Here is a 14939-nt window from a genome sequence, read left to right as displayed (position 1 = left end):
TATATATGCACATATATATATATAATAGGCTGTATATATTGCTCAGTAGAGAAAAAAACATATGGGGGACTAGTGATGTGTTGATCTTTTAAAATATATATATATATATATATATTTTATATATATATATATATATATATGACCAAAAGAAAAAAGGAGCACAAGCTGTTTAAACAACCAGGTTCTTTTATTTGTGTGTCTAAATAAACACCGAATGGTACTGACCTGGCTGTTGGGACATGTTTGTCCCTGGAAGCTGGTGGCCCCTGCTCGCACTTCTGGCAGCTCTGTCCTGGGAGCTAACGAAGCTGTTAGCTGCAGATGCAGACTCTGGGGCTTTCATGCAAATGTGTTTGTATTTATGGGTTTCCTCTGGCTCTAGGGCCCTGGGCCTAAAGCAGACTTTGCTGGGTGGCTGAGGGAGCGCCGGAAGTCTCTGTGGGGTGATGGAGGAGGCGGGACCAGCTGCACATTGTCTCAGGAGAGTGAGGGGCCAGTCTAGAAGCACAGAGAGGTGGAAGGCCTGGCTGAAGGCATGAGCAAAGGCCTGGAGGCTGCCCAGACTCAGGGGAGATGAGAGGAGAGGAAGGAAGTACAGCTTAGGCTTCAGGAAGATCTGGATTCAAATTGCAGAGTAGCTGAAAGACGTGAGCATCTCACTTAACCATTTGAAGCCTTGGTTGCCTTCTCTGTAGGATGGGGACAAGGCAAGGTGATACGAGATGTAACTCCACATCTCATCACTATTCATTCCTGTCCTTGCCACAGAGGAGTCTGTGTCTGAATTCTAGAACCTATTTCACAGGGAGCCCTTGCCTACCTCTGGGGCAGAGGAGGGGAACAGGGTAGGAGAAAAGGGTGAGAATGCTGAGTGGCTGGTGGAGGTGGAGAGCCATGCTCCAGTGTGCCCGTTGAGAGTCAGGAGACTGGCTGCAAGAGCTGAAGGTGGCCGGTGTCCCCCTGAGCGCGAGTGGCTCTCCCTCCCACGCCTGCAACGTCTCCCACTCTCTGCCTCCCATTTCTTCCTCCCGGCCCCTCTCCTGCTGCTCCTGTCACCTCTCTGGGGCACAGCCTTGGGCAGGGCTCACCTACCAGCCTGTCTGGTCCAGCCCCAGCCCTTTGTCCCTGGAGGTGGGTGAGGTGCCCCCAGTGCCTGATTGGCTGGCCCTGGCAGCCAAGCAGCAGACTTCCAGTAAGTTCATTTTTCTGGGCTGAGGTACAAGTTTCCACAGCTGGAGAGGTGCCAGATGTGGTAGGGCTGGTGCTGGCCAGGGGAAGGGGCTGCGGGGATGGGGGGCTGAACTCTCCCCAGAGACACCAAGTGCCCTCCTCCCCTGTCCACATTCCGTCCTCTCAGGAAATTTTTGTTGAACCCCAGCTCTGCTTACAGGAGTGAAAATCCCAGCAATGGGGCTTTGTCCCCTTGGGCTCACTGTCAGGCGGGAGAGACAGACAACATAGCAGAGCTGTGCTGGGGGACACTGGGGCTGTGGGAGCCCAGAGGAGCTGCCTGGGCCCCCCTGTCCCTTACCTCTGCTGCTATACACACAGGCCCAAGAACTCCCCAGGGCTGTCCAGAATGGGCTTAGAACACAAATATGGTTGGTGTTTGCATTCAGAGCCTCTCAGCATCCTCCTGCAGCTCCAAGGCCGAGCCTTGCTCACAGAGCCTCAGTTTCCTGAGTGCAATGGGGGAGTAAGTAATTTATCAGCCAGAGGCAGTGGAGGGTAGTGGAAAGAACATGTGCCCAGAAACAGGAGCCTGGAGTTTGAGTTCCACTATACTAGGCACACAGGGTGTAACCACCACAAGTTTCTTCCTCTTTCTTCCTTGAGCCTCAGTTCCCTCACCTGTAAAATGGGACCATTAATCCCTGCTGCCTTGTGGAGCTCCCAGCTCTGGGGAGCCCCTTAAGGACTGATGCTGCGTACCCCATGGTGCTGGGCAAAGCCTGGGGGATGGGGAGGTAGCTGCTGGGGACACTGCCAAACTGCCTGGGAGGCTGTGCAGCTCCAGGCCTGTTCCAAGAGTTGGTGAGGTGCCAGGCGGCCTCAGGAAATGCCTCTTGTGACTGGGCCCAGAGGCACACTTCCACTGGGATCTGGGGTCCAGAAGCAGGCAGGCTGCCCCTACCCCCCACCTGTGCAAGTAGGTGTGCAAAGAGAACAGTGAGCTTGGCCCCCACTACAAGGGCTAGCTGGAGCAATGCGTCCTACCTGAAGTGTGCCAGACCTCACAGTGCTGGACAGAGTGACACAGATGCAGGAGAGCCTAGGGGCAGGAGCGTGGGCTCTGCTGTCAGATGGTCCTGGGTTCAAATCCAGCATGTCCCTAGTTGTGTGACCTCAGTGAGTGACAACCTCCCATAGCTTCAATTTCCTTTACTGTAAAATGGGAATAACCACGCTGCTGCTTGTGCACCAGGATGATGTCTATAAGCACATCCCATGGGCTCAGGACACAGCAGATGCTTAGTAAACAGCAGCCACTGTGTCCCCATCCCTCGACAGGATGAAACATGTCGGGACAGCAGGCCCACCAGCAACACATTGGAACCCCCGGGTCTGACTGGACGGCAGGAGGGCAACTTGGCAGTTTCCGTTAAAACTTCAAATGTACCCACCCCCTGCCGCAGCAATCCCCCTTCTCAGGCAGAGCTACCCAGAGAAACCTCACCCACAGGCCCCAGGAGGCTGGCCCCGGAAGCCCACCTGGAATGTTTCCCTGGGGAAATGTGTGGATTAATTGGGAAAAACTGGAAGCGAGCAGAAGGCCCAGCAGCTGGGGAGCTGGTTAAATACTTTCCTGATGTGGAAAGTGGTACAGGGCCAAGAAATCAAAAAGAGCAAGGTAAAGAACCAAAGGTTCAGAGTGATTCCACCCTGTGGTTCCATGGGCCAGCTTATGAGGGCACCCAAAGGCCTGGGGGCATAGGGCAGGGCTACAGAGATGAAGGGTGAATGAGTGGACTGCCCAGACCACAGGTCCCTTTAAGGCAGTGGCTCTCAAATTCAGCATGTAGTTTACTAAGACGTGTCCACTCTGCCAAGTCCTAGCCAGCAGGTCTCGGCCCTGACTGTACAGTGGAACCCGATGCCCAGGCAGCCCCCGGTCTAATAAGATGGTGGTCCCTGAGGAGGCCAGGGCATCAGTGTTGGTAAAGCTCCTGGGTGGGTCCAATGTGCACCAGGATTGAGAGCCAGTTGGGTGAGATCGGGGAATCTGCATTTTGCCCAGTCATCCTGGTGAAGCAGGGAAATGCTGTTCTGAGCAGGCCACACCCTGGAAGGGAAAGTCACCAGCTAGCATGGCCCAGCTCTTGTGTGGGGGAGGTCTCAACCTCTGGCCCCTGGGACCCCTGCCGGAGCACCTTGACAAAGATCGGTGATCCCAAGAGGCACGCGGGAGGGAGGCCGCAGCCGGGCCTGGCTGTAGCTCCCTCTGGTGGTCGGCCGGCTCGCGGGCTCTGTGTCGAGGCGCCCAGACCCTGGGGGGATCCGCTTTGTGCCAGGTGTAGTGCTGGGTTCTTGACCTACCGTGTGTCATTTGTCTCTGGGGAATATTCCAGCAAGGAGGTGCTGGAGAACCGTTTTGCAGAGACTCAGAGATGGGCAGGTTACACATCTGGACAGCTCCCCCGGCATTAAGAGGGTCTCTGGGCTGCCCCAAATCTCAACCCCATTCCCCGGCATCCATCACAACATTTCCCCAGTTACATTTCCCCAATTTATTCCTCATCGAGGTGTGAATAACGGCTATGACCTGGGAGGACCCTGTTTTCCAGAGGTTTTAATAGCAGGAAACAGGGGGTGTGTGGCGTTTATTTGCCTGGGTGGGAGGGACCCGTGGGCTCCAGGACTTCCCACTGCTGCCTGTGGCCTCATTCTAGCAGGCTGGAGGCTTGCTCCTCTGCCTCCTCCCTGGCCCCCTCCAAGCTGCATGAGACTTCTGGCTCCCTCCTCACCCTGCCTGTGCCCAGAGGGTGACCTCAGACTGCCGTGTGTGAGCCTAGAGGCTGCAGAGCTGGCTTTGGTTCCTCTGAGTCCTGACCACCCTCCGAGGCACCTTCTTATCCCCTTGGGGCTGGGGAGGGAGAGATGTACAAAACTGAAAACATGGAACCTGGTACCAGAGAAGAGGAAGGAGGGCAAAGAAGGGCCCCAAACAGTGGGAGCCGGGCCTGCCTGAGTCAGCTCCGCTGAGGTCAGGCTGGACCCATGAGGTTTGGGGTACAGGGGCGCTCCCTGGGTCTCTCACGTGACTGAACTCAGCCCTCACCAGCTGTGGTGTCAGTGATTGAAGTCTTTGGGACTTTAACACTAGTCCCCAAATCAGGCTGCTTAAGTGGCCTTAAGAAGACCCCCAATTTTTCTCTTTCCCTGCTGTGAAGTACATACTCTGAAGGCCCTGACATTTGCTGCTCAGCCCACATGAAGCACCGTCCAAAGCCAAAAGCCTTTTGGGAAGGTTGTTGTCTATGCTGTCTTTTTCTTCTTCCTAGAGTGGAGTTTAGCTTTCTATTGATTTCTGTTGCTTTCTGTGAAGGGAGACTAACAGCTGTCAGTGGGGCAGCAGTGTTGGGCTCTGTTCCTGAATTCACACATTCCTTTATGGAACAGGTGCCTGCCCAGTGCCAGAAGCTCAATGGGCATCACTTGGAGCTGTCACTCAATAATAGGCAGGATCTAGCATTCGCTGTGTGTGGCTCAAGAGCTCGTGACAGTGACACTCTGGGTCCAGCACTGTGCTTGATGCTTTCACTGAGTTGTTGCCTGCAATAAATCCTCACAACAGCCCTGTGAGGAAATGACTGTTAGACTCCCCATTTTACAAATCAGCAAACTGAGGCTCTGAGAGGAATTTGCCCAATGGCTCTGGGTGGGGGCTCCATTGTGACTTTTCCTGCAGAGATGAATAGTCTCTCACAGTCTCCTGGGCTTGCTCAGGAGCTGTCAGGGAGAGAGCTCATGGGTCCCTTGTCCTGGTCCTCAGAGGTCCCAGGAAGAAGGGAGGTGAGCCTGGGTGGCAGGCAGGGACAGAGGAGGGCAGTGAGGACGGGGCACAGGCAGGCTGACTTTGAGCTGGAAGGACCTTTGGAGAACATGGTTCTCCAGTGGGGATCTCCATGGATTCACATGGAACTGAGGCTGGAGAAGGGAAAGAGCTGGGCGGGGGTCGCACAGAGGTCCTTAGAGGGCGCAGCCACGTGTCTTCCCAGTTTCCTTCCTCCTGTAGGGCAGAAGCCTGGCTCCTTCTCCTCTCTGCCCACTGCAGGCTCACACTGAGCCTGGCACACAGTGGGTGGTCGGTAACTGGTGATAACTGAGCACAGCGAGTGAGTGAATAGGAAGTGTCCGCTGAGTGCTTACACCAGCACAGTCCTGCCCCTGCTCTCTGCTCCCCGCCCCCTGCTCTGCTAGGGGAGGAGCAAGGCTCAGGAGGAGGTGGAAGCAGTGGTAGTCCTGCCTTGTGGCATTAGCAGCAGGTGACCAAAGCTCAGGGACCTCAGAAGTTGATGTCCTCCTGCTGGGTGATGGATGCTCACTGCCCCAGCCGAGGGTTGGGACTCAGTTCAAGAGCAAGGCAACTGCAGCCAGCCACAGCCTGTTAGAAACCTGCCATCTATAACATTGGCAAGGCCCCTCTGAGCCACTTCCTGGGTTTTAAATCATGAGTTCAGAAACAACAAAGCCAATTAGACGTACTTTGCATCAATAATAAGTTAAAAATAATGTACTTCATAAGCTGATTGCATTGGATTAAAAATGGATCTTGTTAGCTTAATTGTTCTTGAGTGCCCTGTTTGGAAACAAGGTCTGTTTGAAAAAAACCCAAAAGGTTGTTTTTAAACCCTGGCTCAGGTTTCAAATGCCCCTATTTATTATTAGACCCATATTCATGCCCAGCCTAGTGTGTGCCGGGACGTGGCAGTGCTGATAGCCAAACCTCAAACCGTGGGAGGCAGGCTTGGAGTCAGATGTGGGTCTACACCTGCCTGCCCCACCCCCAGCTGTTACTCGACCTCCTGAGCCTCATTTTCCTCACCTGTAGCTTGTGCATAATAGTACCTGCTTTATAGGGTTGTTATGAGGCCGTGCACGGAACACTCTGTGCAACCTGGCACACAGTAAGTCCTAAGGAAATCTAAGACTTATTCTGAACTCCATGAACATTTACTTGTCTTCATGCAAGTCTGCCTCAGAACAATGCTCTAAGTGTTAACCATGGCTAGGAATCCAGGAATCCTGTAGAAAGGGAACACAATTTTCCTGGGATGGGAGTGGATAAAGAGCCCCGGATTTCAAGTCAAGGAGTAGGTTCCAGACCCGGCAGCAGAGTTCTTCACTCCCTCCCTTGCTGTGGGCTTTAGGCCATCAGCCAGCTCGACAGCAGGAAAATGAGTGGCTCAGGCTGATATGAATGGCAAGTGGGTCTCATGTGGTTTTAAATTATGAAAAAGAGAATTTGAATGTCAAATGCCCCAGTTCTTGACACAAATTAAAATCAAATGACATGAAAGGCAGTAATTACCATTGTAAGGAAATTCTATTGAAAGTTGCGGCAGCAGCAGGAAGAGCCACTGGCTCCTGGACTGTGGCCCCTTCTCTGACCCCTTTTGTGTGGTCTTAGGACCCACACTGAAATCCCTCCCTCGACCCTCCTGACCTTGCCCAGCATGTTGCAGAGACAGAGCTGGAGAACCTCGTGCAGGCCCCCGAATGTATCCCCTGCTGGAAGCATCCAGGGTGTGGATACACGCGCAGGATACCTGGATGTTTCTTGAGCCCCTACTAAGGACAGAGACCCTGTGCTACAGGCTTTTCTAGTACACTTGTGGTCACGACCCTGAAATGAAGGCTGGACTGATTAATTCTCTCTGTGAGCATTTAGTGAGCACTGACTACAAGTCGGGGACTCTGGAGGATGGTGGGAAACAGGTGCAAACAAGGACCCTCATGGTCTCATGGGGGAGGCAGGTCTGTAAGCAGACAATTACGGGACAGAGGATGGTGGGGGTCAGGGTGCCCGCAGGGCTGTGGGTGCACAGAGGAGGTGCTGGCTCCTTCTAGAGGGGTAGCAGGGCCCAGGGAAGCCCTCCTGGAAGAGGAGACATCTAATTTTGAGATCCAAAGAATAAGTAGGTCCCACCACCAGCCTGGCAACACCTTTAAAGTCTGCTAATACCGCATTTTACTGAGACGTGAAGCAGTGAGTCTCTGTTAGCAGGGAAGGGAATGTAAATTGGCCCCCTTCCCTTGGAAGGCAATTTAGCACCCTTTGGGATGCTGACGACTCAGAGTTTTCACTGCTGGAGAAAGCCATAGCTGTGACATTGAGAGCCACACAAGCAAGAACATTCATTGCGACGTTGTTTGCAAATTGTCAAGTTGGAAACAACCCGAATGTCCTCCACTGGCGACTGGATCAAGAAGTGGAGGTGAATTCCTGCAGTGGAATGCAGGTTCACGGGCTTGCACCTTGGGAGAGAGCTGCCTGTTTCAAAACCGATCAAATCTCAAAGCCACGCTAAGGGGGAAGCACAATGCGGAAGGAGATGTGTGAGGCGATGACGCTGCGGAGCAGAGCTGCGCGGCGCTCAGCGAGGTGAACTTCGTGTCAAGTGCGCAGACCTGCAGGGGTGACGAGGCCTGGCCAGCACGCTGGCTACCTCTGGGAGATGAGGGAGTGGCCCGGGACCCAGAGGGTACCTGAAAGGTTGGCTTCACCTGTAATGTTTCACCTCTTTAAAAAAAAGCTAACTCAAGTAAAGAAACCCGTCAGAGTTTCATAGAGCTTGGTGGAGCGTCTGCGAACGCTTAATCTCTGAGCTTTGTATGAAACGGTTCATAATTTGTAAGGGTTTTTAAAAGAAGAGGTAGGCGTTCTGTCTCTTGATCTGCCTGCTTGTTACCCAGGTGTCCCTTTATAATGATTTGTCACACTGTCCATTTGTTCTATATGCTTTTCTTTATGGAGGTGACATTTCACAGTTCTGTGGGGTTTTTTGAGGAAGACTGGCCCTGAGCTAACATCCGTGCCCATCTCTTCCTGTATTTTATGTGTGGGACGCCTACCACACAGCATGGTTTGACAAACCGGGATCCCAACCAGCGAACTCCGGGCTGCCGACGCAGAACTTAACGCTGCGCCACCTGGTGGCCCCCATTTCATAGTTTTTAAAAGTTAAAAAGTAGTAAAGGGAGAAGCTGGGGTCAGGGAAGCCGTCCGGGCGGAGGAGCGGGCGGGAGCACAGGCCGGGGAGCCGCACAGAGCCCGGTGTGTGCAGAGCCCGGGGCGGCCGGGCTGGGGACGCGTGCCCCCCCGGCCGGCAGCCGGCTTCCAGCGCTGGCCCGCTGCGCTGCGCTGCGCTCTCGGCTCCCCGCCTGGTAGCCGGGGCCAGGCCTGACTCAGTCCCGGGGGCTGCGTGAGGCTGGTGGAAAGCGAGCTCTTAGGGAGGGCGCCCCCTGGAGGCGAGAGGATAAAGTGGCTTCGATAAAGCTGTTCAGCCACTGCCCGGGGCGCTCCGAGGTGGGCGTGCGGCCTGCAGGTGGGGGCTATGATGAGCCCCACGTTTGTCGTTGGAGGCGGCGGGGGCGGCTGCGCTAACGCGGGTGGGGGACCTCGTGGCAGCGGCAGGTGACAGCTTGGCTCGGGGAGCGGGCGGAGGCGCAGGGGAGCAGCGCCGCGCGGAACCCCCAGGTTCTTCTGGCGGCTGCTTTCACGAGCCCGGTAGGCTTTTCAGGGGTTTTCGGAAGTTTGGGGGAAACACAGCACTGCAAGGACGATAGGAAGGTTGCATTTTTCCGGGGGAAGCAAAAAATAAGCTTCAAGAGGAAAAGATTGTTTCTTAAATTCTCCCGTGTTCTTTGGGCATGGGCGGTGGGCAGTCGGAGCCCAGCGCGGCGCGGGAAAGGAGCGGCCCCTGACGTCAGGGGCAGGGCTGAGTGCTTTATCTGACAAGTAATCTTAGTAAGAAAACTCTTAGACATAAGGAAAAGTAGAGACTGATTCTGCCCCCGACAATTAAGAAATAAAATATTAGAAATAAAATTGCTGCCCCTTGTACTTGTCAACACGCACGGCCCTCGTTTTCTCTGCGTTGTTCCAAAGGGAACCAGTATCTGCTTTTAGCGTGTGGAGCGTTTCTCTGCGCCACAGACCAGAGGCATACCTCAACATAATCTAGAGAATTGTTTCATATGTTTTTAAACTTCGTATAGTTATCTGTACTCGAGGATCCTTCTGCCATCCGATTTCCCCCTGGCATGTTTTTGAAATTGACCTTTGCCAAGCCTGGTAGCTCAAGTGCATTTCTTTTCTTTTTGTAAGAGCTTTATTGAGCTATAATTCATATAGCATGCAGTTCACCCATTTAAAGTGTACAATTCAATGGTTTTCAGTATATTCATAGAGTTTTGTGACCATTGCCGCAATTTTAGAACAGTTTCATCACCCCCCCCAAAAAAACCCCAAACCCTTTAGCCTTCACCCCCAATTCTCCCATACCCCCAGCCCTAGGCAACCACTAATCTACTTTCTGAATATCTAGATTTGCCTATTCAAGATATTTCATGTAAACAGAATCATACACTATGTAGTCTTTTGTGACTGGTTAAGGCATTCCTTTTCATGGTTGTGTGATATTCTATCTTATAAACTTACCATACTTTACCTAAATGATGTGGAATCCTGCTTTCAGCCAAGATGGAGTAAAGAGGACTATATCTACCTCCCTGCCTGAAAAAACTAAGAAACAAGATAAAATCAGTGAAACAACAGTTCTCAGGACAAAGGGCAGTGCCTTCTGAGAGATGGGAAACAAGGGAGATGAGCCTTCTGATCACCTCAGCTTTCCTGCCTGGGAAGTCTGGCTGCCAGGCTGAGGTGCAGGGAGGGGGAACCCTGGGGGTGCCCAGTGGACTCCCTGAGTTGAGAACATGAAGCTAAGAGTTCAGGGACACCAAGATGGCCAGAATTCACAATGCAGCCTATTGGAGATGAGAGAGCTGCTGAGAGAAAAGCCTGGAGGTCTGCAGAGGCTCCTCCTCGAGTATTCATTGGTGAATGCATGTGAGGGAACGGCCCAAGGTTGGGGAAAGAACTTTCTCAATGGATGAGAGGGAACCATCTTCAGCTCACAGAAGGTTGGGAAGAGTGCCTGTTCCAGCAGTCAGACTGGAAAACCTCATGATTCAGGGTCATGGTGTAAAGTGAATATTTATGGGAATACAAAAACTATCCAGCACTCAATCAGGTAAAATTCACAATGTCTGGTATCTAATCAAAATTACCAGGCATGAGGGGCCGGCCCCGTGGCCCAGTGGTTAAGTTTGCTCGCTCCACTTCAGCGGCCCAGGGTTTTGCCCGTTTGGATCCTGGGTGTGGACGTGGCACCACTCATCAAGCCATGCTGAGGCAGCGTCCCACATGTCACAACTAGAAGGACCCACAACTAAAAATACACAACTAGGTACCAGGGGACTTTGGGGAAGGAAAAGGAAAATAATAAAATCTTAAAAAAAAAAAAAATGACCAGGGGCTGGCCCCGTGGCCGAGTGGTTAAGTCTGTGCGCTCCGCTGCAGGCAGCCCAGTGTTTTGTTGGTTCGAATCCTGGGCACGGACATGGCACTGCTCATCAAACCACGCTGAGGAAGCGTCCCACATGCTACAACTAAAAAAGGACCCACAACGAAGAATATACAACTATGTACTGGGGGGCTTTGGGGAGAAAAAGGAAAAAATAAAATCTTTAAAAAAAAAAAAAATGACCAGGCATGAAAAGAAACAGGAAAAATAGCAATCAATTGAAACTTACCCAGAACCAACACAAATACTAGAATTAGCAGACAAAGACACTAAAACAGTTATTATAACTATATTCCTTGGTTCAGAAGTAGAGGATGAGTAAGTGGAGCACAGAGATTTTTAGGTCAGTGAAACTACTCTGCATGATACTATAATGGTGGATACATGTCCACTATTTGTCCAAATCATACATTTATCCAAACCCACAGAATGTACAACATCAAGAGTGAACCCTAATGTAACCTATGGGCTTTGGGTGATGATGACATGTCAGTGTAGGCTCATCAATTGTAACAAATGTCCACTCTGCTGGGGGATGTTAATAGCGGGGGAGGCTGTGCATGTGTTGGGGCAGGAAGAATATGGGAACTCTACCTTCCACTCAATTTTGTTGTGAACCTAAAACTGCTCTAAAAAATAAAGCCTATTTTAAAAAAAAAGTTAATCAGAGATATGGAAGATATAAAATATACCCCAATCATACTTCTAGAGATGAAAATTATGATGTCTGACATGAAAAATGGGCTAGATGGGATTAAGAGAAGATTAGACATAGTAAACTTGATGACATAGCAATAGAAAGCACCTAAAATGAAACTGAGAGAAAAAAATTTTTTTTAAATGAACAGGGCACCAATGAGTTGTGGTACAATTTCAAGCAATCTAATATATTTGTAAGTAGATCTCTGAAGGAGGGGTGGGGGTGTGATGGTACAGAAAAAACATTAGAAGAAATAATGGCAGAAAATTTTCCAGATTTGATGAAAACTCTAAGTCCAGAGATCCAAGAAGCTCAACAAACCCCAAGCATAATAGACACAAGGAAAACTACACCAAAGCACATCATAATTAAATTGGTAAAAACAGTGATAGAGAATCTTAAAAGCAGCCAAAGAAAAAAGTCATGTTACAGAGGAACAAAAAATAAGGATGACAGATTTCTCTTTGGAAACAATGCAAGTGAGGAGACAATGGGACAAATCTTTAAAATACTGAGACACACACAGTCAACCCAGAAGTCTATGGCCAGCAAGTGTGTCAAGAGTTTTCTAGACATCCAAAGCTAAAATAATTCACCTCCAACATTTATAGAAAGTGTTAAAGGAAGGCCTTTAAGCAGAACGAAAATTATTCCAGATGGAAATAGGAGCTACACAAAGGAACAAAGGACACTGGAAATAGTAACTTTATGAGTGACTGGTATAGGAATGAAGCTTCAGTGAACTGTTATCTGGAATTGCAAAGCCAGGCAAATTAGTTCCAGAGGTCACGATTTAACATTTCGTTATAAAAATGTCATTACTGCTATAGGGGTGGACACATGCCAGGAACGTTATTTCTGTGTAGATAATTAAATGCGGGAAATTAGCAATGCATCTGTGCATGGAACGTTCTCAACCACTATAATAAAGTCTTCTCTGGTTAATGTACTATTTTGCTACTCATTTCTCAATTACCCACTTTGTTGGACGGCCATTCATGCGGCCTCTGGCTATGTGCAGAAGATAAAGATAAACCAGAAAACTACCCAGGTTTTAAGGATTTCACAATCTAGGACAAATCTCCATAACAGAAGGTAATACACATAATTGCCTGATGAAAAGAAGAAATACAGAGGGGGGAGAATTTAGAAATATCTGGTTGAGAAGGGCTGCATCTTATTTGTCGTTTGTTGGCAATTTCTGGTTAAAATATGCTTCATCCTCTCACCTTCTCTTACTCTACCGTGTTTGAAACTGAAGAGAAAGGGATGGAGAGAGGGAGGGAGGGAGGGAAGGAGAGAGAGAGACAGACAACTGAGAGGGAATGTGGGAGAGGGAGGGTGAGAACAAGAGGGAGGGTGAGAGAGAGGGTAGGAGGGAGGGCGGGACGAGAGGAGGAAGAGTTTTCACCACTAAAAGATCTAGATTCTCTCTGGAAGTGGCTGGTAGGAGGGTGATGGCCTTGGGCTTGGGCTTGTGTGCAGCCTTCTGACGTGGTAGGGACGTGAACAGAGACATTTTGGGTTGGGAGATTTGGGAAACTGTGGAAAGTCTCATTAATTTCATACATCAAGTCCTCTATAAGTTTATATCCTTTTTGTTTTCTCTTGGTTTAGTGAACCCTTTTTTGAGAATTTTAGCCTGTCTTGTCTTTGCTAAGATAAGAAGGTGTTGTTTGGGGCCTGGCACTTGATACGTGTGGAAATCTCCCGTTCTGTTTGTTAGCCAGGTTGGGAAATCACTGGCCTGGCGGACATGAATTAGGGCTGGTTCATCCTTGGATTCCTCTTTGCACTGGGCAATGGAAAGCATTCCATAAAATATTGGTTGGAGAAGGAAAAAAAGTTCCTCTTCCTGCAAAAGTAAAATTGGAAGCATTTTCAGGCATAGTTGGGGCCTACGTTAATGAAGTTAGCATTCAAGGCCTCGTCCTTCCCCCCCGATATGTGCCCTCTAGTCACACCCGATGTTTACTGTTGCCCAAACAGGCTGTGCCCTCCTCCTGAAAGGCCCTCACCATGCCCATGCACACACAGCTCACTCAGTCAAACTGGGTCTACGCCTGAAGGCTTGGCTGAGAGGCCATCTCCTCCCAGAGGTCTTTTCTGATCCCCTCCCCTGCCATTACCACCATGAAACTCTCTCTTCTTCCTCTTTGGTCCCCATTTTCTTCCTATTGCCAAACTGACTTGTGTTTTCCTCAGCCCTAAGTGTTCAGGCACCAACCCAGCCTGGGGAGGGGTAGGAGGCAGAAGGGGAAGTGAGAAAGACCACAGAGGAACTCAGAGAAGCTGGGCCGGGGCTGGGGCCTAGAAAGCAAGGGGGAGATGGTTTGAGGTGAAGCTGGAGGAGGGCAGGAGGTGGCTATTCAGGGCCTCGACCAGAGGCTGGGCTTAGTCCAGTGGGAGTCTTAGGGGAAGCGATGTGTTTGAACAGGAGAGTGCTTGTGTTCAGTTCTGTAAGGTTCTCTGGGCTGCTGTGTAGAGAATGAGCTGGGGGGAGGAGAGGAGGTCAACAGGCAGCGGGAGGCCACTGGCTCTCTCCCCCTGTGGGGGAGAGAGATAATGGAGGTCTGGACCAGGATGAGGGCAGGGGACACATTTGGGATCATTTAGGAAGTAAAATCAATGGCACCTGGAGTTACTGAAAGAGGGCCCTGTCCGGTCTCACAGGGGGTCATTGCCTGAAAGCGTCCTCTTTGTCCCCAGCGTGCATCTTGCAATTGCGGTGCTGTGTGACCAGTGGGAAGCACCACTGCAGGCTGCTCCTCTACGTGGGCCACTGCCTCCCCCAAAGTGGGGCAACTGGGGACCCTGAGGATGATGGACAGGCTAGTTGCTGAGGTCTGTGTCCCTGAGATCAGCTAAAATTGAATTCCTGGTGGGGTCTAAACTTCAGACCACCTCATCCCCAGCCTGGTGGACCCAGGCTCAAGCTTGTCTCTCAATAACCTCTTGTTAGGGGTAAGGGGCCTCATCCAGCTCTGAGTCGGGCGGTGGTTTTTTCAGTCTTAGGAGCATGGAGGAGTAGAGGTGAAAACTTCCTGAATTTAAGGTGTGGCGTATGGACACAAAGTTTTTGTTCAAACTCTGGTCAGCTGCCACCTCTCCCCATGAAAATATGTGAAAAATATATTTATTCAATGTTCATATCTGAAGTCATGGAACAGAATATAAAAAAAGGGGCCATGTCCAACTCAGTGTACTAATAAAGTCACCTTTGGTACTTTGACGAAGACTGAGGCAGAAACGGACATATTTGAGGAAGAGCGTTTGTGACACTGGAAACTGTGCTGTTCTTTGGCGGGGTGAGGTCAGATGAATGGGGGTCCACTCTGGGCTTCCTCCACCCCAGGCCCAGGGGTTGTTGGGGGGGTAGTCAGTGGCCTCTGATGAATTTCTGCTCCCTTTTCTAAGAACCTTCCCCTTTGAATTGGAATATCTTCCTAGATATCTTCCTTTTTCTCTTAAACGTCACATTCAGACATCCAGAACCACGTGCCCTGGGAGAGCAAGGGTGAACCGTGAACTTGGCAGATCTGGGGGCTGTTATGCACTGAATTGTGTCATCCCCCGCATCCCCCCCCCCCCCCCCCCCGCCTTCATAGGTTGAAGCCCTAACCCCCAAGGTGACTATATTTGGAGATTCG

The sequence above is a fragment of the Equus caballus genome, chromosome 16 (genome assembly GCF_041296265.1).
Source record: "Equus caballus isolate H_3958 breed thoroughbred chromosome 16, TB-T2T, whole genome shotgun sequence".
Classification (NCBI taxonomy): Eukaryota; Metazoa; Chordata; class Mammalia; order Perissodactyla; family Equidae; genus Equus; species Equus caballus.
This window is presented reverse-complemented; position numbering follows the sequence as displayed.